This window comes from Lissotriton helveticus, chromosome 1_1 (genome assembly GCF_964261635.1).
Source record: "Lissotriton helveticus chromosome 1_1, aLisHel1.1, whole genome shotgun sequence".
Taxonomy (NCBI): domain Eukaryota; kingdom Metazoa; phylum Chordata; class Amphibia; order Caudata; family Salamandridae; genus Lissotriton; species Lissotriton helveticus.
This window is the reverse complement of record NC_136057.1, coordinates 1,829,148,817-1,829,173,971: the sequence shown is the minus strand read 5'-3', so window position 1 is coordinate 1,829,173,971 and position 25,155 is coordinate 1,829,148,817. Positions and strand designations below refer to the sequence as shown.

At 42.3% G+C, this 25,155-nt stretch overlaps 1 long non-coding RNA gene across 1 annotated transcript in view; it reads right to left on the bottom strand.

Moving 5' to 3' along the window:
• Positions 1-21,585, bottom strand: part of LOC144774927 (uncharacterized) — a 70,620-nt gene extending 49,035 nt beyond the window's left edge. Inside the window, exon 1 of the long non-coding RNA XR_013600538.1 lies at positions 21,403-21,585. This is a non-coding gene — a long non-coding RNA (uncharacterized LOC144774927). The remainder of the gene's footprint in view (positions 1-21,402) is intronic.
• Between the last annotated feature and the right edge of the window lie 3,570 nt (positions 21,586-25,155).

Sequence of the window (25,155 nt, the reverse complement as noted above, 5' to 3'; positions counted from 1 at the left end):
GCGTCCTTTCTCCTGGTGAGGTAGTAAGGCCGTCGGACCCTGCTCCTCTCACGTGTTTGTCATTCTCACCTAGACTGCTGCAGTGTCAGGCAAGGATTGGAACCCTGGGAAAGGTAAAAATATCTGGTTACCTGGTGCGACCCCAAATAGTGAATAACTTTTATCGGCTGAATTTAGTATAATCGCGGGTTGTTGTGAGCAAAAAATTAGATTAAAAAAATAATTTGCAAAATAAATTCAGTAGTTGGCCTTTCCGGGAGAAAAAGCAAACCGACTATTTCACTTTGCAGTGTGTTACAAAGACCATTGTTAAAATGTGTTTTCCTGTGTAAAGTCGTCTTGCAACCTATGAGGTAGTAACCAGTGTGATTCTCAGATCAACTTCCTCCCGCCTGACATTATAGTTGTCTTTATAGGAGCTACATCCAAACACAATTTCATGAACGGCTGCTTAAACCAGCTGTAACTCTTTGATATCTAGTTTTCACGTCAGATCTTTTACCTGTGTTTGCCCAGGCTAGTATACAAACAAAGTAATCACAGACAACCATGCCCTTCGCTGGTACAATTTAGTGCTAGTTGCTTCATCCATAAATATATTTAAATCAACAATAACTGTTATATAAATGTGAACCTACATACCCAGTGTTATTTGGGCATCAATCTTTGCAACCATTTAACAACAACTGGTTCAAATATATTCTCTCAATGTTTCAAGCTTTATTACAAATGTCAGAAAAAGATGTTAATATTTCACTTCTGTTCTTGGATTTTCGTCACAATAAAATGCAATGAACATAATGTTCACAAAAGTTATTTACAAAAGTTTAAACTATTGCTATTATAAATTACCAAAACTTTTATTTAAGTATTAATTATTAAAAAAATGAAAAGCCATTGTTATTTGTAATATCAATACATTTAAGTCACGTAAATACAACACATATCGCATTACAAATGCTATAGGTGTCACATTTGCGAAAGTTGAAACTATTGGCATTGTAAATAACAAAGGTATTAATTTAGCTATTTTCAAAACAAACACATAAATAAAAACATTGTCATTTACAATACCAAAAGCTCAAAATTTCCTAATGCGAGATCTATTGCATTGCAAATGCTTGTTGACTTTTGATCCGTCTGAGCTACAAACAATTTATTAGTTACAATTGTCAGATTATGCAGCAGAACTTGTATTATGTGACAAATATGGCAGAGCCACAATTATATAGATAACATTTGCAAAATAGGATATTTTGCCACTCATGTTTGAACTGCTATTATGGAAAAAGGGAGGAGAAGTGCTGATGATAGAAACTCCATGGCTAGGAGACAAATGGCTTGAGCTTCCACTTTTAAGAGTATTTAGGACATTCTGTGATCGGAAACATATACCACTTTGTGAATGTATTTTAATGTCCATAACTCATAATAACCTTAAATAATCATGTGTATGCATTGGTTGAATTAAATAACATAATAAACTGTAACTGGGCAGTGAAATGCCAAAGAAATACTGAAAATTGAGATGTTTTTCGCATTCTAGCCAACTTCTGACTCCGCACACGGATCCAATCCTTGGGTTATTCCCGCCCTCTGATTTTCGGCCAACAGTTCCCCTACTTTTTTCCCCCCACTTGAACCACAGATTTCACCAGGCTATGCCAGTACAAACCCGCCTGTGCACGTTTTAAGAGCTTAGCGTGGAACCTCTGAGGCAAGTAGATACGTTTTTGGGCTTTCACAAAAGTAAAGGCGTCCCGTCACCCTGTCAGGTGCAAGTAGTGAACCCTGTGAATTTTTACTTGTGTTTTTTTTGGTTAAGCCTTGGGCTTCCTCCAGGCACTGTCTCTAACATGTGTGGAAAGCTCATGCATTCCTCCAACGACCTATGTCCTAGTCCTAAAAAAAGAAGTGGGGGGACGCTGTCACCGGAAGTGACGTCACGACAGGAAGTGACGTAACGAACGGTGGCTCTGATCTCGTCCCAGAGAGGCCAAAGAGTGAAGTCCAGCTGTTTGGTAGGGCGGACGGTGTCCACCTGGTAAAATAAGTGGGGGGACGCCGTCCACCCGCGTGGTACCCCGACTCTAGCCCTGGTTATGTGTGAATCACTCATCTCTCTATATATTATCTTAAACTCTCTCTTTCCGTGCCATATCATGTGCACCATCTTGGTGATGGGAACACCCATGCTCCATTATAACGCACTGTCTGTTTTTCACCCTTAATAGTACATGCAGACTTGTGTATTTTATATTATATATTATAAATATGTGGACTAGCATATCATAAATATTGTACTTTATACGTAAGGGCGCTCCATTACCATCCGATTTTCATTGGTGCTCTCTTATCCTTATTCCTTCTAATAATAAAACAACAATGGGTCTTGGCTCCAATCAGTAAGGCTGAGCCCTTATACCCAAACCAAACAACGATGCCAATACTGATAATCAATTAGTTATTATTCTAGTCAGTCCATAGAAATGAATCTATGTCAGCCTGAAATAATGGTTTGAACTCTGCAATTTATTTTAGAATTCTTTTTTTCTTTTTTTTGACTTGGTGCATTTTTTTTTCCAATTAGGACAAACTTGTAGAAAAATACAATCAGCACAAAAACTCAATCAACTTTCCACAGACACCATACTCTCACTTCATCATCTTCTCACATTCAGTAACTTCCATTCAACCCCATTTATAACCCATACTATCTTCCAGCCATACACAAAACTCCCTTTCTGGTTCAGCAAACCTGTTTGATATTTTGAAACCAGGGGAATAACCAAACAACGGAAAGAGTTTTACACCGATCTTTCTAGTGCACTCTAGAACAAAATTTACAATAAATTTTCAAAGTGACAAAATATTTACAGTGCACAAAAGAGAAATTATTACAAAAGTTTGTGTGGCAAAAAAACGCAAGGTAGGACACGTTTTGAACCCACTTCCTTTCAAGGGTTCTCTTCAGGACCAAAATAGCTTTGCTCATAGAAAAAAGCCTACTGCTCTCTGTGTCTTTTAAGGGCAAGTAGTAAGGATTTATGTGTCCGAGTCTTTGAACTGTCCTGTGTGGACTCTGTGTCTTTTGTACGCAGGGGCTTTAAAACGTTTAAGAAAAGGGCGGTAATGACTGCTTATATCGTGGCTGACTCCTCTGTGGTGGTTTGTTATTCTTTTAACAGGTCAAGCGAGGAAAGAGTGTTTTCTTGTTTAATAGCTGACTCCTTCTTGATTGTGCATTCCAATCCTTGTAAAAATCAAAGGCGTGCCGGATCGGTGTACACGTCTCCCAGGGGCTCACTTCTCCGTGTCTCACGAAGCTCATCACCTGACGAAAGTCAAACCTGCATCCGTGGTACACCAATTATCCTTCCAGCAAATTGTTATCCTTATTCGCCATTAGAGGGTATGGTTTTAATCTTCTGTACTTTTGGAAGTTAGATCATCACCCATGAGGTTGTATATTCTGTTAGGAACTAGCTCTAAGATCCCTTTTGTGTGCATTCTCACCATAAAACCTTCGGGCCGTATACGGTCGCGGCACTAAATCACCCATTAGCCTGTTGTGCTGTTCTGTATTCCAGGTGCCATCGTAGTTTTCTTGCTCTCAATCCTCTGATCTTCAATAAACCCACCAGATTTTCTAACATTCTGTGCTATCTAGGGCATGTGTGTTCCCTTTGGATGTCAACACCATCCTGATCTTCCTGGTCTGACCTCAATTTTTTAACCATGCATGTGGGAGACACCCCCAAGGGTGTCCTTATGTGTGTGCAATGTACTATTGTGTCTGGTATCTTCCATAGCCAGCTGTTCCCCGCATTTCCTTCCTTTACCTTACTGAAGTGCCCACTCTTTGTCTTCCTGAAATTACTTCTATACCTTCTCCCAATACCATTTTGTTGTTCTTCTCATGCAAGTGTGTTTGACTTTTCCTATCCATGCTCACCGATTGCTCATCATACCAACATACTTCCATGTCCTCAGCTATAAACCTCTTACGGAGTCCAACCTGATGTAATTATGTTACTCATCCTATCTACAAAAGGTAATATAGCTCATTTTCCATATTGAGTCCTCTCTCTACTGTACTTAGTCTTGCTATCCATTTGTCCTCATGCTGCCAAAGTATCAGCTTCCAGTCACCCCGTCCTTGGTTTTGGGTCCAATATCTGGATGCCATGAAAAGTGAAACTACTGTTATTAGGGTGCATTTACTTCATATGTTGGTTGATGGGGCTCTTACTGTCTTTGTTCTTGGTGGGTCTCTGATGTTCTTGTATGCTTTTTCTAAGCATGCTGATTGTAATGCGCACATAAATCAATTGACAATTACACGCTATTGCATAGATCACATGCGTGCTGTGGCAATTAATACATTCATTTACATGGTACTGTTTAGCCAAATTATGAGAAAAGGTTTTCAATGTATTGCTCCCCATTTGGCACATGTTACAATCAGAACAGACACAATTCCCTTTAGGTAGTTCAGGCATCCTATTTCTAGTTCTATGTGTGGATGGGGGTGTGTAGCTGCATGTAACCAGGCTTCTCACTGAGGCACTTCATCTATATGTGACCCTTGGTTTCTCTGTGAGCCAGTATGCAATCCTGGCACTCCTTGCAATAGTCCACAATGTTTAAGCAGTATTTTATATATATCACTGTACACTGTGTACTGTACTGTAAGTAGACACCAATGCCTTCACCTCTTCAGTCTTTTTTCTGAGTGTGTTGCTTCTACTGTTGCTTCTAATTTTCTGTAGAATTCTACTCTCTCTACACATTCAAGAACCCTGTCATTGTATTACATAGTCTGGTTTTTCAGACCATGGATTTCTTTTTTGAAATCTTCATCCTCACAGCAATTCTGCATTATTCTTATCATTTCCCCATAGGGAATTCTTTGACATGTTTCGGATGAGCACTGTCTGCACTTAGTATACTGTTTGTCGCAGTGGCTTTCCGCAAGAGTTTGCTACAGATTTTTTGTTTCTCTACAAATAGTTCTACATCTAGGAAGGTTCTCAACTCCTTGCTGTAGGTCATTTTAAATTGTACATTGTAAGGGTTGCTGTTTAAATATGCAAAGTAATCTTTCCACTCCGTCAGAGAACCCGTCCAGATAAGTAAAATACCATCTGTGAAGCACCCCCAAAAAAATACATGGGGGCGGGGGTCCATTGCTTTGCTGATGAAGCCCAGACATGCACCCTCTCAAATCACTCCAGAAAAAAGTCATAAAAAATTAAAATATAAAAAAATGCAAATTAAAAACTAAATTGATAGAGCAAAATTGTAAATTGTTTTAACTAGATTTTAGTATTGATTGTATGTATATATAATTGTTTTAGGGTCTAATGAAGTACCTACAGGGGATGAAACATGTTGTCTGGGTCTTCGAAAAAATTATTATGAATTGATTAAATTAAAGAATATTTTTTAGAACAAATTCCAGAGTTTTGAAGAATAATTCCCAGCAGATGGAAAGACTACACTGTTGAACTTGTTATCCAAAGCAATTACAGCTATATACAAGGATTGCAAATATATGAACAAGAGATTTTGTTGCCCTCCTAACAAAGAGAGTGCAATCCCGTATTATACTAACATGGTGCAGATGGGAGGGCACCTTCCTGCACAAAAACTATCCTTAGTGGCTTATTCTTCCTTCTCTGTGTGCTGCAGAATGTAGCACACATGGAAAGAGGAAGTAATGAGGAGAAATAACACTATTTCTCCTTGTTACGCCTCTGTTGGGTAGGTGCACCATTTTGGCGCAAACCCAGGTCTACAAGTAAATCTGAGTTTGCCTCAAAATATATGAGTAGATGCATAGGAATGCTCATGGTCCACCGATGTAACGACTACCCACCACAAAGTACTTAATTCAAGGCAGTGCTATGTAATGCCTTGAGTTACTATGTATTATTTATTAAACCACTTAACACCACGCTAAGTGGCTTTGCGTGGCTTACTGAATGCCAAATATGATTTTGTGTTGGGGCTACGCCACAAAAGTGATTCAACCTCGACACTAAATCATAGTAAATCTGGTCCTGAAAGACTACAGCCAAAATGCACTGTTAGATTCTGCATGTAACATTCACAGTCACATACCTTACTCAGTTAGTTGATGAAGAAAGCTTGTACGTCTCATAGCCGGTCGTACCTCAGCATCACGCTGTACAAACGCCATCCGAGGTAGGCAGCCAGCATTTATACTCTCTTACACATCGCCGCCCGCCATCCTCATGGTAAAAGGGACCACCCGCCTTAAGGGCAGGGGTCCCGTGGGGGCAATTAGGATGCGCCCACCACAGTGGTGGGCGCATCCTGCATTCCTGGCATTGTGGCGGGCGCACCGCCCGCCACAATGCCAGGAAGGCATGTTGTGCATGGAACTGCTGGGGGGTACCATAGGTACCCCCTATGTGCACCCTCCAGAGTACCTGGGGACCCGCAACTGGCCCCCGCGGTCAATCAAGGCATCTTTCCGCACCCATCTTAATATGGCTGGCGGTGTCTAACAGACACGGTACCATATTAAACCCTTTTCCACCTGGTCAACTCGTTGAACGGGCTGAAAAGTGGTGGACGGTCTTTCCTTCCGCCACGGTCCCCCCCGCCATAGTAATATGGCGGGTGGGGAAATGGGTGGCGGGTGGGTTCGGATCACGGGCGGATCGCCACCTCCATGTGGAAATGGCGATCCGCCCATGATCCTAATGGACCCCTTTGTTGTTGAAGGGAGTATGGCTCATCACACCTCAGCAACACGCTGTATAGACTTCATCTAAGGTGGGGGACCGTCTTTCAAATTCCCCACCACAGGCTCAGGGAAAGGCGATAAAATTTTGGTTTAGGAAAAGAGGGACCGGGCAGGATGAGGAAAATGGGGCTCTCTGCCGTGGTTGGTGCCGCTCGCAACTGGGAAGTTTGGGTCACAGCTGCCATGATAAGGAGGTCAATATTATGTGAACAACAAGGACCCCCTGTAAGAATTGATACAGTTCTTAGGACAGGATATGATAAGGGGGTCAGACATATGGTCCTACACTCAAGGGTCAACACCTTTGGCAGTGGAGTTCCGGAGGCATTGGATGGTACCAGAAGTATCAGTGATCAGCTCTGGCCAGTGTCAGCTTTAGGGAGGTGTGAGTGGTGCCTTCACATGGCCACCAAGGTCAAGGGGACTCTTGCTCTCTGCATGACAGGCTGAGCCAAGATAAGAACAGCCTGAAGAGATCTTTGTGTGGTGGCACGATCACTACGGTGGTTCATGCACTTAATGGAGAGATCATTGATTTGCCTAGTCACAGTTGTGACTTGTGATAAAGCAGCATAGAGGGTTAATGTTCTTGCTGTAAAGCACAATGTGTGACATACATACCAGGGAATAGTATTTCGTGTAGATAGCTTGATGGGTTATTGTTTTTTGTCACAGAGAAACTTTTGTTACTTGGAGTTTGTAAGTAACAATCCTTTTAATATAGCACATTGAGCTATGGACTGATAACAAAGAGCTGCATGCTAATTGAAAGGCATAGGGTTAGAACCCCATTGTTTTCCCCCTCAATATTTCGTTAGTCGAAGGTTGCTAAAAAGGGTGCCTTTGGGTAGTAATACAGTTTTATTAGTATGGCACGACAATCATTCTGCTACGTTTATAGGGCTGTTTAACAATTTGGGCCTGGTTTGCATCTCAAAAGTGATGAAACCTGGTGCAAAGTGCGGTTTAGAGCCGTAATGTACAGCGCAAATGCTGAAATGCAATGGACAGTACCCATAAAGTAATACAAAGTAGCACTATGTGCTACTTTACGTCAAGGAGGCATACCATTGACTTGCACTTACCCATGGGTTTTGACGCTAATCCCTATCTACTAACGTTGGTAGAAAGGGGTTGGCATCCAAAAAAATGCTTCCTTGAGGCAGGTGTAAAGTTAGAGAAAATATTTATTTTCTTCAAATCTTTTCACTTTGCATCTGTGCTGCACTGTACAGCACTCATAGGAAAATGGCAAAGCTTTAAACATTGTCAAAGAATAGAATATTGTGCTGCAAGGGTACCCATCCAGTAGAAAACCTATCTAATCTCATGTGAACACCCTTGCACAAAGGTGCAAGGGTATGTGTATTGGTGCACAACACTATTGGGCATATCAACATAAGTGAAGAGAGCAACAGCTCCAAACCTAAGTAGATGTGGTACTGTTTTGCTATCTCCTTTTCACGCAGGATAGCGCAGAAACTTTGTTTACTGTGCATGATAAAAACGTAGTTAATCTGCCCATTAGTTTCTCCAGAGCAAGCACTCTTAACATAAATGCACACCAGTATGGATTGACATGTGACTCTTACACCTCATTGTCTTAAGTAACATTTCCTATGCATTGATTTACAGGTTCATTGATTCTGTCATCCAACATTGGGATAAGTAGCACTATAAAATAAATAAATATGGGAAAGGGGCTAAGGAGAGATGAGGGTCACCATTGGCGAGTTCCGGAAATCTGTGAAGAAGGCGGTAATTGGGTCCGCCGCTAAAGACTGTCATACCAGGTGCCACAAACGTTAAAGTTGGTGCAGGCAGCAACCTCCTAATTAAGTTTTTGTAGCATGAAATGTATTTATTTTTATTATTTAAGCAGTGGTGTATGGCAATAAAAATTTAGCACTGAACTTGTAATCGGCCGTATGCTGGCTGGCCCTGTCCATGTTGCAGTAGCTGAGCAATTCATCGTCAAAGGCATCGATCTGACCAGAAAAGGCTACCCAATTTGGGGGAGGGGTGTTTTTAGGAGGGGCATCACCACTATGCCTCATTTCAACCATGTTTTAATGTAGCGATATAATACAATGAAACAATATATTTTTCCTAAAATTCTTGCATGTTTTTCATCTTAATGGTGTACCACCAGTGGCGGCTGGCAACATTAATGAATGGTGCGGCACTCACCATAAATACTGCCGCCTCCGGAAACTCAAAACAGATGCTCCTCTTCCTGCTGATCCTGGGGGTGACGAGGAGAAAAGAGAGGGACTTCCTCCCTTGTGCCACACAAATCCAACCAATCATGGAGCTGGCTAACCCAGCGCACAATTTGAGGTGGGAGCCTGTGCCTGCAATCCCTCAACTGTATTACGCGATGGGATTGCTGGCTTTAAAGAGCACATGTCAGATTAGCTGGCTGTAGGTAGCCGGACAATCTGACAAGCGTACTTGAACTGCTTAAACGTCGCCCTGCAATCTGCAGGAATCTGCCCTGCCTCCACCATCCACTCGCTACGGCTGGCGGCACACAGAATAATAATTCTCTGTTTACCACTGTGCTCGCAGCAAGTGGGGCGACGCTCTACTGCCCAAGAAGAGAAACCGCCCCTGCGTACCATGGCACCATCACCACTTATCTAAGGACTGAGTCATTGCCGGTGGAAATCAAACTGCAAAAGACTATTTTTAGAGAATATCCGAGATAAGAGTTTACACAAGTGAGCTAACATAATTCTACGTATCTTCTGAGAGATGCACTTGCACCACAACACCACCTTGTGTACGATTGGAGACATGACTTCCTAAACCCCTCTGCCTAGTGCATCCCAATCGACCACGGCTTGAACAAGACACAACACTAGCAAGCCAAGTGCACTGAGGACCACTGGCGTAACGAAAATTGAGGGGGCCTCCCTGCAAGGTATGTAGAGGGGCCCCCTCTGAGCTCAATAAGGATCTCTCCGGACAGAGTGCAGTGTCGAGGGGGCCCCCTGGAGCTTCGGGCCCCCCCCACACCGCGTGGGCTGCGGGGGCCTGTGTTATGCCCCTGCTGAGGACTTGCCTCCTACACACTAATGTTCCCACTTCCCCTTGCATCTACAAATCCCCCGCTCAATTATGAGTAATAGCTGGTCTGGGGAGTGGACTTCTTGCTTCTTCACTTAAACCCCACAACAGCCCTAAGCATTCCAAAATTATCATGCAATGTGTGATGGGCACCAGGCTCTCCCTGTCAGCTCACCACCCAGAAGTGACCTCTGCTCAGAGAACATCCTGGGAGAAACTAAATTTAACACTCACTCCTGCTCGTCCTCTTTAATTGTCTGTATGTCAAACATTTAGGCAAGGAAGGAGGAGCGCAGGTGTCTTATGGGTAGAAGGAAGCTCAGTTGATGGTTTATGGAGGATGGTCCTAAATTATGTAGAGCTTTTTAAGGATGCCTTAGGATCTTGGCTTGACATCTTTTCAGGATGGGGAGCCAGTGGAGGCTTCTGAAGTGTGGGGTGATATGGGTCAGTTTGGGTAAGTCCAGGATGAGTCTGGCTGCAGAATTCTGTATGGTCTGGAGTCTTCTGAAAAGCTCGATGGAGATGCCGGCGTAGATTGCATTTCCATGGTCGAGGCAGCTGGTGATGAGGGCCTGTGCGATGGTATTTCTGCTGTTGACTGGGATCCATCTGAAGATTCTGTGGAGTCTGTGCAACAGTACAACAGTAGGAAAAACGTTGGACACCTGTGGGGTAACATTTACTATTCCCACTCCAGTCTGTGCAACAGTAAGGAAAGCATTGGACGCCAGAGGGCTAAAAAGTACAATTCTCACTCCAGTGTACGCAACAGTAGGGAAAGCGTTGGACCCAGGAGGGGTATAATTTACTATTCCCACTCCAGTCTGTGCAACAGTAAGGAAAGCATTGGACGCCAGAGGGCTAAAAAGTACAATTCTCACTCCAGTGTACGCAACAGTAGGGAAAGCGTTGGACCCAGGAGGGGTATAATTTACTATTCCCACTCCAGTCTGTGCAACAGTAGGGAAAGCGTTTGACACCGGAGGGGTAACATTTACTATTCCCACTCCAGTCTATGCAACAGTAGGGAAAGTGTTGGACACCAACTATTAATATACATACATACATATATATATATATTCGTGATCAAGCCTGCTGGGTCAGGCGAAACACGTTGAAAGCGGCAATAAAGGAAATATATCTTTCACCACATTGGCGTCGTCTCCTATGCATATCCTGTGTCGAGGTTGAGTTTTGAATATATATATATATATATATATTTCATTCGAAACGCGTCAGGCTCTACTTGAATGTGAGGCGCATTGGACTCTTACCTGTAAACCCTTGAATAAAGACGGAGAAAAAGCTTTCCTGTGTGCGGCGTTCTCAAATGGGTACCTTTTGTTTGTGGAATTAATGGCGGCCGGCCCGGTAGCGAGAACGCCCCTCTGCAGCTGCGGATCCTGTTGAGACCTACCCAGGTCACGCATCGGGAACAGGAGAGACCGCAATCAAGGTCTTGAAAAAAACAGGGAGTTATCTTCTGCACCCCACCTCAAACCCACTGGGGTAATACTTCTATCTGCCAAACACCAATGGCGTTCACTTGATAAAGATCGTTGTTTTGACAAACTGCAAATACCAGAAGCACTCTGTGTTGCTGACGCCCACAGGGGCGGGACTTATGTACCTGTGCAGACCTTTAAAACAACGCCGCTGCTGGGTGCGGTGTGATATGCCTGTGAACAAGAATGACATTCATTCGAAACGCGTCAGGCTCTACTTGAATGTGAGGCGCATTGGACTCGTACCTGTAAACCCTTGAATGAAGACGGAGAAAAAGCTTTCCTGTGTGCGGCGTTCTCAAATGGATACCTTTTGTTTGTGGAATATATATATATATATATATATATATATATATATATATATATATATATATATATATATATATATATGTATACATATATATATATATATATATATATATATATATATATATATATATATATATATAGTTAGGATTTTTTCTCTATGGGATTTTTGAAAATTCTATGTCTAATAACTTTGGCGTTTGTGGACGGAATTGGCTGAAATTTTCAGGAAAATGGAACATTTTGTTTCTGAGCAGCCCCTGAAAATTTGGGGGGGGGTTCGTCAAGGGGGGGCCGAGAAAAAAGGGGGGTCCCAAAACGTGTTTTTAACATTGAGTTTTCCATAGGGCGGTTGGCCTCACTTTTAGCCCGAACGGCTGAATGGATTTGCACGAAACTTGGCAAAATTGTAGGGACTGGTAGCCCGATGTGCCTTTGCTAGGTCTCAATATATGTGCTCCAGTGGATTTTGAGAAATTAACGTTCAAAAAAAGATATATATCTGTAACAGCGGACCGGGCAGGGTTCCAGTTCGCGTACTTTTCGCGGTACGGAGCTTTGTGAAGCGAAGCTGATTGGTTCTCCGGCGTCTGTAAACATTCCAAACAGTCCGTAGCGGCCGCCATCTTGTCTCTTGGTAGGATCGAGAGACAAGAGGAGGCCAAAGCGAAGGGGCAAATGACCATAAGGGGGCATAGTAGATCCTCGCTGACCCCCTAGGTTTGATGTGGAGGTTTTAAAAGGGCCCCGCGGGGCAAAAAAAAATAATAATAATAATAATCGAACGGCTGAATGGATTTGCACGAAACTTGGCAAAATATTAGGGACTGGTAGCCCGATGTGCCTTTGCTAGGTTTCAATATATGTGCTCCAGTGGATTTTGAGAAATTAACGTTCAAAAAAAGATATATATCTGTAACAGCGCTCCGCTTCGCATACTTTTCGCGTTATGGAGCTTTGCGAAGGTGATTGGTTCTCCGGCGTCTGTAAACATTCCAAACAGTCCGTAGCGGCCGCCATCTTGTCTCTCGGTAGGATCGAGAGACAAGAGGAGGCCAAAGCGAAGGGGCAAATGACCATAAGGGGGCATAGTAGATCCTCCCTGACCTCCTAGGTTTGATGTACCATTTTGCCAAGTTTGGTGTAATTCCGTTCAGCCATTCAGGCTGTAGACGTATCTAAATGTCCTATGGAAAATTGCATGGGGAAAACACATTTGAAAGTGTTGAAATTTAGAACCAATTAAAATGTTACTTTGGTTTTGTATTTGTGTGTGATGAAAGTTAATTGGTTATGTATATATCTAAAATGAGAGGAAACCACAGCCATTTTGTGATACTACTGTCTGAGGTACATTTGTGAGGAATTTTTGGTGCTCAATTTCTGGTGTTTGGTTTACACAGTACTAACACTTCTCCTACTTTTAAAAAGGTGAGTTGTTAATTTGTAAGGGGAACTATGTTGTACACTTTAAGATAATTTGAAAAATGTTTTCTGTTATTTATTTACAGTCCTTCTGTTATACTAAATACTTGATAAAGTTAGTTTTATATTATGTATTACTAAAAACGATAAATGAAAGTGATTATTTTTTTCTGCAATTTACAGCAAGCAATTTCAAAATAAAATGGCTCACAATGAAGAGACCGTGGCAATTTCTTTTGAATTATCCACTACATTTATTGAAATTGACAGCACCAATAATGAAATATTCTCACAAGGAGGAGATGACTTGAATGATTTTTTTGATCAATCTCTTGATGGCGAATTTATCGAATCTTTGGAGACCATAGAGTTACAAGAATCATCATTGCAGACTTTTCATGAGGAGATTCCAGATGAGATGATTGAAGAGGAAATTCCTGATGAGGACATGTTACTAGTTCTTTCAAATTTTGAAAATTCAGAAGAATAAATTTATATTTAGAAATACAAAAATTGTTTGAGACATTATTCATTTTTATTTTTAATTTATGAGGTTGTAGCGAAGTGATTGTAGTATAAAATGAGACTTATAGTATAGAGTGGAACATTTTTATGTTACATGGTAAGTTTACTCATATTTACTTCCCTTCTCCCACTATATTATCTCCAATGTGTATTTGACATCTCTTCTTCATCTCCGGCCTCCTTTCTCTCACTGTCTGTCTCTGATGCATCTTATCGCTGCCATTTTGTGTAATTACAGAAGAGAGTAAAATAAAATAGTTCGGAACGTGAAAAGGGGGCAAAGTAGAGTACCCCTCACCCCCTATGCCTTCTCAGGCGGTCCCAAAAGGATCAGTTTCTGCTTTCCTGAGAGATTATGGTATGAGTTCCATATACCACAATAACTTGCATTACAACATGCAAGATATCTATCTCCTATTACCAACTTTTGGAGATATTCGCGCTAAGCGCGAATATCTCCAAAAACTAACACCTGCCCTGAGCAGTTCTTAGCCATGTTATCCAATGGGAGGTGGATAACATGGCTAAGAGCATTAGCTCGGTAATGCATGAATATCGCTGACTTTTTAGCGATATTCATGCATTGCGGCCGTTTTTTATCGCATTTGCGATAAACCTTGATAATAGCAAGGTTTATCTTCGATAATTTCTGACGATGCTTAGCTGTAAAAAATTCGTTGCTAAGCATCGTTAGCGATAAATATCGCTTAACTTTGGCAATATGCACCAACGTCTGTTAACGTTCGATTCGAAGGAAATGAGGAAGTGTTGAAAAACATTGTCTGCGCCATCTTGCCTTTTTTGAAATGCCACACTTTTGTTGTGCACGGCAGCCATTATAGATGCCTTGACCAGACCCACTCTCTGCACGCTGTCGATTCGTAGCATGGCTCCCCACCCTCGCAAGCATCTTCCCCAGGCACTGCTCACCCCCGCTCTCTGTCTTATGCATGGGCAATAAACCTCCCCCCATCTGCGCTGCTCTTCCCTGAGAATCACACTCTGTGCCCGCCCGACACCTCCCTTTCGCCCTATTCACTACCGCACCCTCTGACACTCCTCTTCCTCTGTGTCCGATTGTCCAGGCCGGTCCTAGGCTATCAGCTAGCCCTGCAGATGTAGTTTATGGCCCCAGCTGTAAAGAATCACCCCTCTTCAAAGGAGTTATAGTAGATCAAGGCCCACACCCGATGAGATCCGTCACACCACACGTGTTCATACTATCTGAAAACCATCCTGTATTGTGATTGGGGAGGGGACCGAGCCTGAAGCGGAAGATTCCAGGGATGACTCTTTGTACATCAAAGTTTTTACAATTATGTGTCACATTAAAAATATATAGCACTCCAACAAAGTAGTAGGAATATAAAACTTTAATAACTTATAAATATATACAACAAAACAAAAACAGTAAAAACATTTAAACAACGAAGAGACCGTGGCAATTTCTTTTGAATTATCCACTACATTTATTGAAATTGACAGCACCAATAATGAAATATTCTCACAAGGAGGAGATGACTTGAATGATTTTTTTGATCAATGTCTTGATGGCGAATTTATCGAATGTTTGGAGACCATAGAGTTACAAGAATCATCATTGCAGACTTTTCATGAGGAAATTCCTGATGAGATGATTGAAGAGGAAATTCCTGATGAGGACATGTTACTAGTTCTTTCAAATTATGAAAATTCAGAAGATGTTGCCTGGGTGCCGCACTGATTTGGGTATCCGGCGTGGGGCGTCCCGGGGGGTGGGTTGTCAGTAGCGGTCTGTTGTGCGAATAGTTCCAAGGCAGAAGAACGCGCTGAAATCTGGATGTCACGAAGGTGATGTCTAGTAAGTTGCCGCCCAGCAAATAACGGCGTGGGGCGCCGCGGGGGGGGGGAGGCAGTCCAAAGTTCCGTTAAAAGGGCAAAGGAAAGGATCGGTGGTTTGAACCATCAGTCAAAAAGGGGAGGGGGTGCAACAATTTTTCCTACCGGGTCACACTGTGCTTTCACCGGAACTGAGGTCTGCAGGATTCTAGTCATTCAAACTGAGGCTGGCGCCAGCATGGGAGCGTCGACGTCCCGCGGCTACAGTTTCGTCACTCCACGGGCGATCATGGCAGTCATTCCCCATCGGGGGTGTCTGCGGGGGTCGGGGACTCCCCCGGCTCCTCTAGAATCTTCAAGGTCGTGGAGGACTACGGTGGTGGAGTCAACCAGTGACCGGGCCATTTCTTTATGCTGGGCCCGCTCTTGCCAGGTCGACCGCCATTTTGAGAGTTCGGTAGCTACTGGCGATCGCGGGGTCAAATGAGCGGACGGGCTCCACCCTGCCGGGCGAGACGTTGCAGCATCGCCACAGTGGAAGAACCCTTTTCCGGGCGCCTGGAGCGCTGAGGGTGCAGCTGGGAAGCCTCCACCTGGGGAGGCGGGAGAGGCCTGTTCGCACCGTCTCTCCCTCCCAGTGCACCCCACGGTGTCTCGCTTGAGATTTGTTATGGCCGGACCAGGCGATGAGGACGAGAGGGGGGGGGTCGGAGGCATGTGCAAGACATCCCCCCCCCCAGGGTTGTTGCAGCAATTATTCAAGAAAGAAGAAATGTCCCGTCCGTCTTTGGGCCGGACCTCCGGTGGATGGCGGCCGGACGCCCTTTGCTCTGGCCCCATGAACGGGTTCCTTGGCTCATCGGCTGCAGCCGGATCCCGTCGGCCCCAGCACCCGGCCGTTGGTGGCCGGACCAGGAGAGATTGTGGAGGGACAGCCTGCAACTCTCAAGGGCCACCGCGGCCGGACTGGGAGAGAGAGGGGAGGGTCGAGGACACGGACATTCCCCCCCCTGAAACTCTCCAGTGTTGTCAATCCCCCTGGCCGGGTCCCGCTGGCCTTGGCCTCTCCTCCGGCTACACCCTACGTGATGATCTCCTGGCCGAGGCGTGGCAGCAGGACCAACCTTATATGTGTTGCTTCCGGCTGGGCGTAGCCGAAAACCTGTTGCCCTTTGGAAGTTTCTAGAATGGGGCAGATGTCTGCTGACTTCTATCTTTCCCAGTTTGCCGTTATTTGGCCATGGCAGGCGGTGGGACAACGTTTTGGGGCAGTGAGGGGCGATGTTTTCAGGTTTCTTATTACGGGCTTACTTCTAACGTTTCTTGTTTCTAGGACAATAATAGGTTTTATCATTACGTATTGTTATCGTTTCTTTGTTTGTTATTTAATAAAAAGTTCATCAGTGGCCTACTGATTTTCGTTTTCCTATTCTTTTCTTTCCAGGTTGTTTCATGCTAAAGTTTCTGTTAACAGGATACAGTGATCACTTCGTTATTATTGCATATGTCCTTTTCACTAGGGGTGCTCTCTGGTTGGGCCAGATGACCTATCTCTAGTAAATGGTCCGGGTGAAACAGGTGCATCAATCAGTGGGGAGTAAATGTAAATGTAATGTAAATGTATACTTGTAAAGCGCACTGTTACTCCATCTCGGAGTGTCCTGGCGCTGTATACCGCTGGGGAACCCGTCCTGGCTTTCCTTGTGAGATGGTCCCTCCTGGGCACCCCCAAGGTGAAGCCAGGCATCCCCGGCGCTGATGGGGCCGTTGTGGAGATTAAGCAAGCTATTGCCCAGAGTTGCAGAGTGGGACCCACGGTTAGTTTAGGCACCTAGGCGAGAATTATCGAGTCTGCGGACATTGACCCAAGACCCTGCCGTGACGGGAATTGAACCCTGGTCCCGGGCCGACCTCTGCTTCAGGGTCTGCCGCTCTAACCAGTGAGCCACACTTCTCTAGATAGGCATGACAGATTACAACGGGGGAGAAAGGTCCGCATTACGTACCCTTTCACTACTTGCAAAGATTTTCCTACGTTTATTTGCAAACAGGGAATACCTCCAAAAAGAACTAATTCCCAAACAGTCAATGTTCGGACAATCAATCAATCAATGAGGAATGAAATAGGTACGACGTGTTAAAGGCTTGCGTTACCTACCCTTCACTATCTGCAAAGGGAGAGAGAATATTCCTATTCTTCCTCGTTTGCTGGCAGAGAAGATCCTTAAGAGAACCAACTTCGAACAATTCAATGCTCGATTCAAACAATCAACAAGGGGTACTGTGAACACAAATGAACGCCGCTTATGTACATACACATTGCTATTTTCAACAGGTTGTTCCTAATGTTTCTATTTTAGCGAGGTCAAAAAGAGATCCCATTAGTGGCCTACTGATTTTGCTCGATTCCTTTTGTTTTTTTACACGATTTTTCGCTATCTGCAAAGACTAAACAGAGTATTGCGACTCTGTGCTTGTTTGTAAATAGAGAATGAACCAAAGAGAACAATCAATCAAATGGAGAGAGAAGCAGGCACGACGGATTACAACGGGGGCAAAGGCCTGCGTTAACTACCCTTCACTATCTGCAAAGAGAGAGTACTCCTAATAGAAATGCGGGGTGGGGGCAGCATTCAAAGCAGATCAGTGTGCATAAACACGAAAATGTTTTTACTTACCACGTACTTGACATTCGACAGCTTATGATATTTGCTATTAAAAAACCATTGAAATTCACTGAAAAAACCATAGGTTATAGACCATATATAGTTAGGAATTAGCATTTACAAAACCTTGAAAATTCACTGAAAAAACCATAGGTTATAGACCATATATAGTTAGGAATTAGCATTTACAAAACCTTGAAAATTCACTGAAAAAAACATAGGTTATAGACCATATATCGTTAGGAATTAGCATTTAAAAAACCTTATTTTACTCACACAAAACCATTGAAATTCCATATATAGTTAGTTGCACTAACTATATATCGCGCACCCGCAATCCACTGCTGATGATGTCACATATTACATCATTCATGACATGGTCAGTGACATCACTGATGACATCACTGATGACATCTCAAATGACATCACTGATGACAACATCCAGTGACTGTATGTTTCTGTAAAGTTAAAATGTGTCTTACATATTGAAGAATGAGTGGAAGAATAAGTGTCTGGACAAAGGATTTAGAAGGTGCATGACTGAATGTATGAGTGAGTGATTAAATTTGTCTCACTGAGTGCATGGGTTAGTGACTAAAGTGTCTTAATTTGTGCATCATTATGTCTGTTGTTCTGTAAACTGCTGCATGTGTTGATCAGTAGCTATATGATTAACTATATGGGTTACTGATTGATTGTCCAAGTATTTGTATGGGAGACTGAGTGTGTGTGTGGCTGGCTGGGAGGTGTGTGACTCTGTGCAGATCAATGTGTACTTGTATCAATGATTGTATAACAAGGTAAGTATGTGTTAGTATATGTTTGAAAATGTAAGGTGCTTCATGTTTAACTGTATAGACAAGAAAATGGAAGTGTCATTGATTCTTTACAGGACTGACTAGGTGTGTTAGTAACTCCATGGATGAGTGGCAGACTGTGAGTGTCTGTATAGGTGTATGAGTGCATATGATAGTGTTGTAAAGATGAGTGATTGTATGTATGAATGATTGTATGGGTGAATGAGTAAAGGTGTGTGTAGACGTAGGAATCAGTGAGTGCGTATGTAGTAACTAGTATTGGTGTGTCAATGGTTTCAAAAATTATATTCTGTATTTAACACTGGGTGAAACAGAGGTTATATTAAAATGTGAGGAGATGCATTGTATTGTCACATGAATGATATCATCAGTGATGTGGTCATTGATGTCAAAGGAGATGTCATCAGTGATGTCATCAGTGATGTCATTTGAGATGTCATCAGTGATGTCATCAGTGATGTCACTGACCATGTCATGAATGATGTAATATGTGACATCATCAGCAGTGGATTGCGGGTGCGCGATATATAGTTAGTGCAACTAACTATATATGGAATTTCAATGGTTTTGTGTGAGTAAAATAAGGTTTTTTAAATGCTAATTCCTAACGATATATGGTCTATAACCTATGGTTTTTTCAGTGAATTTTCAAGGTTTTGTAAATGCTAATTCCTAACTATATATGGTCTATAACCTATGGTTTTTTCAGTGAATATATATATATATATATATATATATATATATATATATATATATATATATGTAAAACAATTAAATAATTTAAATAATTATTACAAAAAGTAATCATAATTAAAAAAAAATATTATTTGATCATTTAAGTAAAATACAACATTATACTCCCACAAACATAGCAACATACAATTAAATATAATTAAAATAAACAAAAAACACTAATAAAATATTAGGTAGTATATAAACTCATTATTAATACATGATTAGTTGGTAATTAATTATAATTCAATAACTTCCAATCTTATTTCCCTACAAACACAACACAAAATATCATTTTTAAACAATGTACATAATTATTGATGATTTAAATATTTAATTAAGAATTAATAATTAACTGGTCATTGATTATTACTTAATTAACTTTCAACCCTATACCCCTGCAAACCCAACAACCACACTTAAAATATAACAGAACAAAATGATATTAACACCATTTACCTAATTAATCATCAATTAACTAATTAATAATAAAACAATGAATTATTAATAAATGATTACTTAATTAACTTCTCACCCTATACTCCTACAAACAAAACAACTGGCCCATAATATATCACTTAAAAAATAAAATATTTACACACTTTGTATAATTATTAAAAAAACAAATTAATAATGCATAATTAATTAATCAATTATAACTTAACTTCCCACCCTATACCACTACAAACAAAACAACCCAATCGGAAAATATCACGTAGAAAATATAATAATCACACAATTTACACAATTAATTATCAATTAAATAATTAATATCAATCAACACATAATTCATTATTTATACTTACCTTCCCACCATGTACCCCTGCAAACGTCACAGCCTGCTATGACAGTATAAATTACTATTAACAATTAAATTAAAGATTATAAATAACTTAAAATGTAAAACTATAATTTTAGATTATCACCAACAATTATACAAACAATATATAACATGTACAAATAAATTATGAAATAAAATCCATACAAATAATTTAAAAAGTGATATTATTGCAAACGATATAACTTACTGAAAACTCGATATTTATGCCCACGATGTTTCAGCATCACAATATTAATGTATCATGATATTAATAACTCGATATTATGTCCAAATATATTGCATTGTGTACTCCCTACTTGCCATTTTCAGGTATTGTGTCTGAAGCTATCCTGGTGCCTGCTTGGTGGGTAGAGAATAGAATTTTAGTCTGTGCTAAGGTGGTAAAATTAGATATAATGCATTAAAGGCACCAGTATTCTCTGACGACTACACGGAAGCAGTGGAGCAGCAACCTACTGGAAGGCCCTGCTTTCCAGTCCATGCAATTGCACGAAGAGGCTTTGGCGACCACCCAGGAGCAGCTAGGGTGACCAGCCCTCACATAAATATGGCCATTGTTCCTTTAAGAAGGACGCATCGCTGCTCTCCCCTACTAGTCGGCTTCCATTTCAATTTGATAATTTCAGCACTAGCCCAATGACCTAGGCAGGAAGAGGGAGGGGACAGAGAGCCATGCTGTGAGTAGGGCAGTATGAAGGGTGAATTGATACATGCCTGTGGAACTTGCCATTATTTTCACTGCTGTAGTGATTGAAATTGCCTCGAACTGCCATGGTTAACGTTGATAATGCTAGCATGGTTGTACTGTTTTCTACTTTTCTACGTTTTCTGGCCCAAATTTTCCTGCTGTTAATACTATGTAAACTTTTGATACATGAAAGATCTGAGTGATTGAAATGTTTCATAAACTTACCTACACGATTACCTTCAGCCTTCAGCCTCTGTGATTTCCATTGCTCGGAAGGTAGTTGCTGCTTTTGTGAGTCACTCTGTTGAGGCGGGTGAATTTAAAAAGATATTGTTTCGTGAGAAAGGTATTTCATACTGGGTATGCCACATTAAATCGAGTTTTCAATATGATTTTGATTAGTCTCTCTGTACTTTATGGTCGTTTTCTCCATCAGCCCCTATTCACTTCAGAGTTGACTTTAGGAGGGATTCCTAAAAAACAAAACAAAATGTGTAAGGTGTGTCAGAACCCCCCTGGAGAGCCTGCTTGGGTGTTCCTACTGCCTTTATTATTCTGGGTGAAGCACGTCTAAATGAATCTTCAGTTTGGCCAGTGAACTCTTACTTTTCTATTCTTTCCATGCCCTATGCTGCCTTCTGGACCTACATTACAATTAAAGCCTGCACAGACCACCAGACGTTATCAATATGGTTGCTACCTGCCTGAGGGCCTGTCCACTTCTCTGCTCCATGATTTAGTGATTTCTCAGTGCGTTTTCCTATCTTGGGGTTGTTCCATATTGTGCTAGGTTAGGCTTCTGTCTGAGTTATGCCTTTATCTGTTAGTTTCGAGGCCCCTGGCATATTTAGTGCAGTCCAGGGCGGAGGGGGGAGCTGGGGGCTTTTCGTTGGATCTTGGCCGTCGACTTTCGGCTGATTTTATCCTGACAATGGGGCTGCCTTCCTTGTTCCCTTCCCTCCCATGTACATTGGTGTGTTTCCGGTATGACTCCCATGAGGCAATGTGAGGTCACCGCCCTGGTTCCTGCTGCCTCGCGCACGGTTGAGGTTGGTCTGGACTCCCGAGCTCTGTGCCACACGTCAAGTAGATAGAGTGCTTGTGACTGTTGTCATGGAGCCCGTTGCCATGGGGGGCATTGTGACGTGTCTGCTACTCTGCTGGGGCATACATCAGGATGACCAGAAGAAGCGATTGTGACGTCAAGTCGTGGCTTATGTCCTGCGCCAATGACAAGCAAGTTGGTGTGTCACAGAGGTCCTGGGAGGTTAGAATGACAAAAAAATGTGGGACTAACAGCAAAAAGTGATGGCTGAGCTAGAGGCAAGGAGGGTGGTCTGGTCACTCAACTTTGAAAAATAGCCAGAGGGATAATCGAGAGTCAGGAAATCATAATGATGAGCAAGGGTGAATGAGGAGAGGGGCGTGTAGTCGGGCAGGCATGCAGGAAACAAATCTGGTGATGCATTGGACCATTGCAAGCTGCTGGTTTATAGCATAACGCCAAATGGCCATAACAGCTGCCAGATTATATCAAATTGCATCAAAATGTCTCTATTGCTAATGGATAAGGAGCACTCAAGTTTCAATATATCACTTTGCGTGGTGCCAGGAAAAACCTTTAACGCCAGAAATTAGGCAATGGGAAGTGAACAACGAGGGCAAGTGAGCTGAGAGGGACAAGGCCACTGTAAGGCAATGTGCCAATGGCTTTTGAGGGAGAGGAAGGAGCCACGGTAGAGAGTCATTATATTGTTATGGTTGTGAAGGCGCAGGGCATGGAGGGTGACGGATTTTCCCTATTCTTCCTTTTCATGGGACTGTAATGACTTATTTTCAGCGGCCTATCAAATCAAATGTAGCTGAAAGTACCTTTTGAACATTATCCCGAACTGTACCATACCCTTCCTTCGATTGTCAGTGCCCCCTCTGATGTTTCTTTCTTTCTTTCTTTCCTTCCTTCCTTCCTTCCTTCCTTTCTTTCCCTTCACTTCCCTTCCCTTCCCCTCCCCTCCCCTCCCTTCCCCCCCCCCCCAGTCCCATTTGTAAAGGTATCCAGTATACCGTGCCAGGGCTGTTCAGGAAGCCCTCCTGTTCTCCTGATCTGAAATGAATACTTCTGGGTACCAACAAGGAAGGGCATCGCGTTCTCTGGGAGCACTTCTGCCTTACAGGTTCTGCACCATTCATTGACATGGCTGAAGAGGTAAGTAGCTCTCTTCGTCCTCCATTATGAGTAGCTGGTTACTACAATCCATGCACATTGATTTGGGTAGGGATAGAACTCACAATTGAGGCAACGTTTACTGCAATCTACTAATTACGTGGTGCAATAAAGTCTGTAATATCAGAGGTCAAACTTGCTGAAATTTAACATCTAAAAAAGTCCCAGTAAATACTGGGACATGGGGATTTTAGTGCTTTCTGCACCAAAATCCAAATCTTATTTCCTATTGTTGTTGAAAAAGTGTGATTAATTCTATTTATCATACATGATAAATTCCAATTCACAGGGTACCAGTTTTTTTCAGGGGCGATAAATAGCACAAAACGTTCTCCGTGAAACTCATAAGGGCCTAGGATTAAATGTTACCTTATTTCATTGGACTTCTAGTACCCGGACACTGCAGTGAAGAAACCCAGAAAAAAAACAAATAATCATGGGAAAAAGTCCCCACGAACTCCTAAAGGTCATCTAGTCTTTAATTATATTTTATACATCCAATCCAGGGTACTGGTAAGTATAGCACACAGACTGAACTGGCATTTAAGGTAAAGATGGCTACTGGAGATAAGCAGGACTGTGTTCTAGTGCCTTTGCTTGTACAAATTTTGGCTGATCATGTGACTTACCTGTCTCTGTTATCTACTACTCAGGACTCTTTTCTCACCTAAGTAATATCAGAATGGGTGGCTGGACTCAGTAGGCTGTATAGTCATAACTTCACACAGTGGGGGCTATTTACTAATATTTTACACCGTGCCGAAGCAAAATCTTTTTTACCTATTTACTTTCCAGAGCTAAACTTGTTTAGCACTGGACAATCGATTGAACGTAGCGCAATGCATTGTGCGCTGCTTTGCGTTACTGCTGCTTTGTGTTACTTAGCGCCAAGTGGGCATACCATGGGTGGTGCATGGGTGTTCCCATGTAACCACTAAAGCTTTCTGACACTAAGCCCTATTTGCTTAAAAAAGTAGACAGGGTTTGGCATCAGAAAATAGCACCCATTTCAAGTAGGTGCTCTGAAGAAAAAATGCTTTAATTTCTCCTTCCTTTTTCGACATATGTGTGCGCATTGTACAGCACATATACAAAGTGGGAAACATTTTAACCGCATGCGCGCTAGCGGTTTTCCCGCTGCGCGCTGAAAATTTGAAAAACCCGCGTTACGTGACAAAGCCAGCTCGTCATGCTCGTAGCGCAGGTAACGCCCATGACGAGCTGGCTTTGTCATGAGCGCTGAAGGGGTTAAAGTTAGTCTGAGTATAGTATTTTGTATTGGAAGGCTATCCTTCTAGTATAAAACCTATGCCGGATCACGCAGACACCCTTGCACTATGGTGGAAAGGTGTGTACGGGGTGCACAGCAGCTAATTTCGGTGCTGGCGCTAGGGCGAGGGGAGGAGAGTGCCATCTAACTGTAAATATGGCGCTCTCCTGCTCTTTTCTCGCGCAACACAGCACAGGTTTTCTGCTTAATGCACTGCTCAAGATTTTAGCAAATCTGCCCCAGTAATTGCACACTTATAAATCGACCAGGTGTAGTTTTTAGGATAGTGGATTGTCGGAATTAACATTTCCAATCGGTATCCTTGCACCTAAATCTGGCTATTTACAAGGTATTAAGTCCTCAATGGGATATAAAATGCCAACCCACAGACCACATGCAAATCCCTCTTCTAGAATGGATAACGGGTCCTTTCCTGCTCCCATTTCTCAACTGTTGTGACCAGGCTCAGAAATGGTCAGTGAGC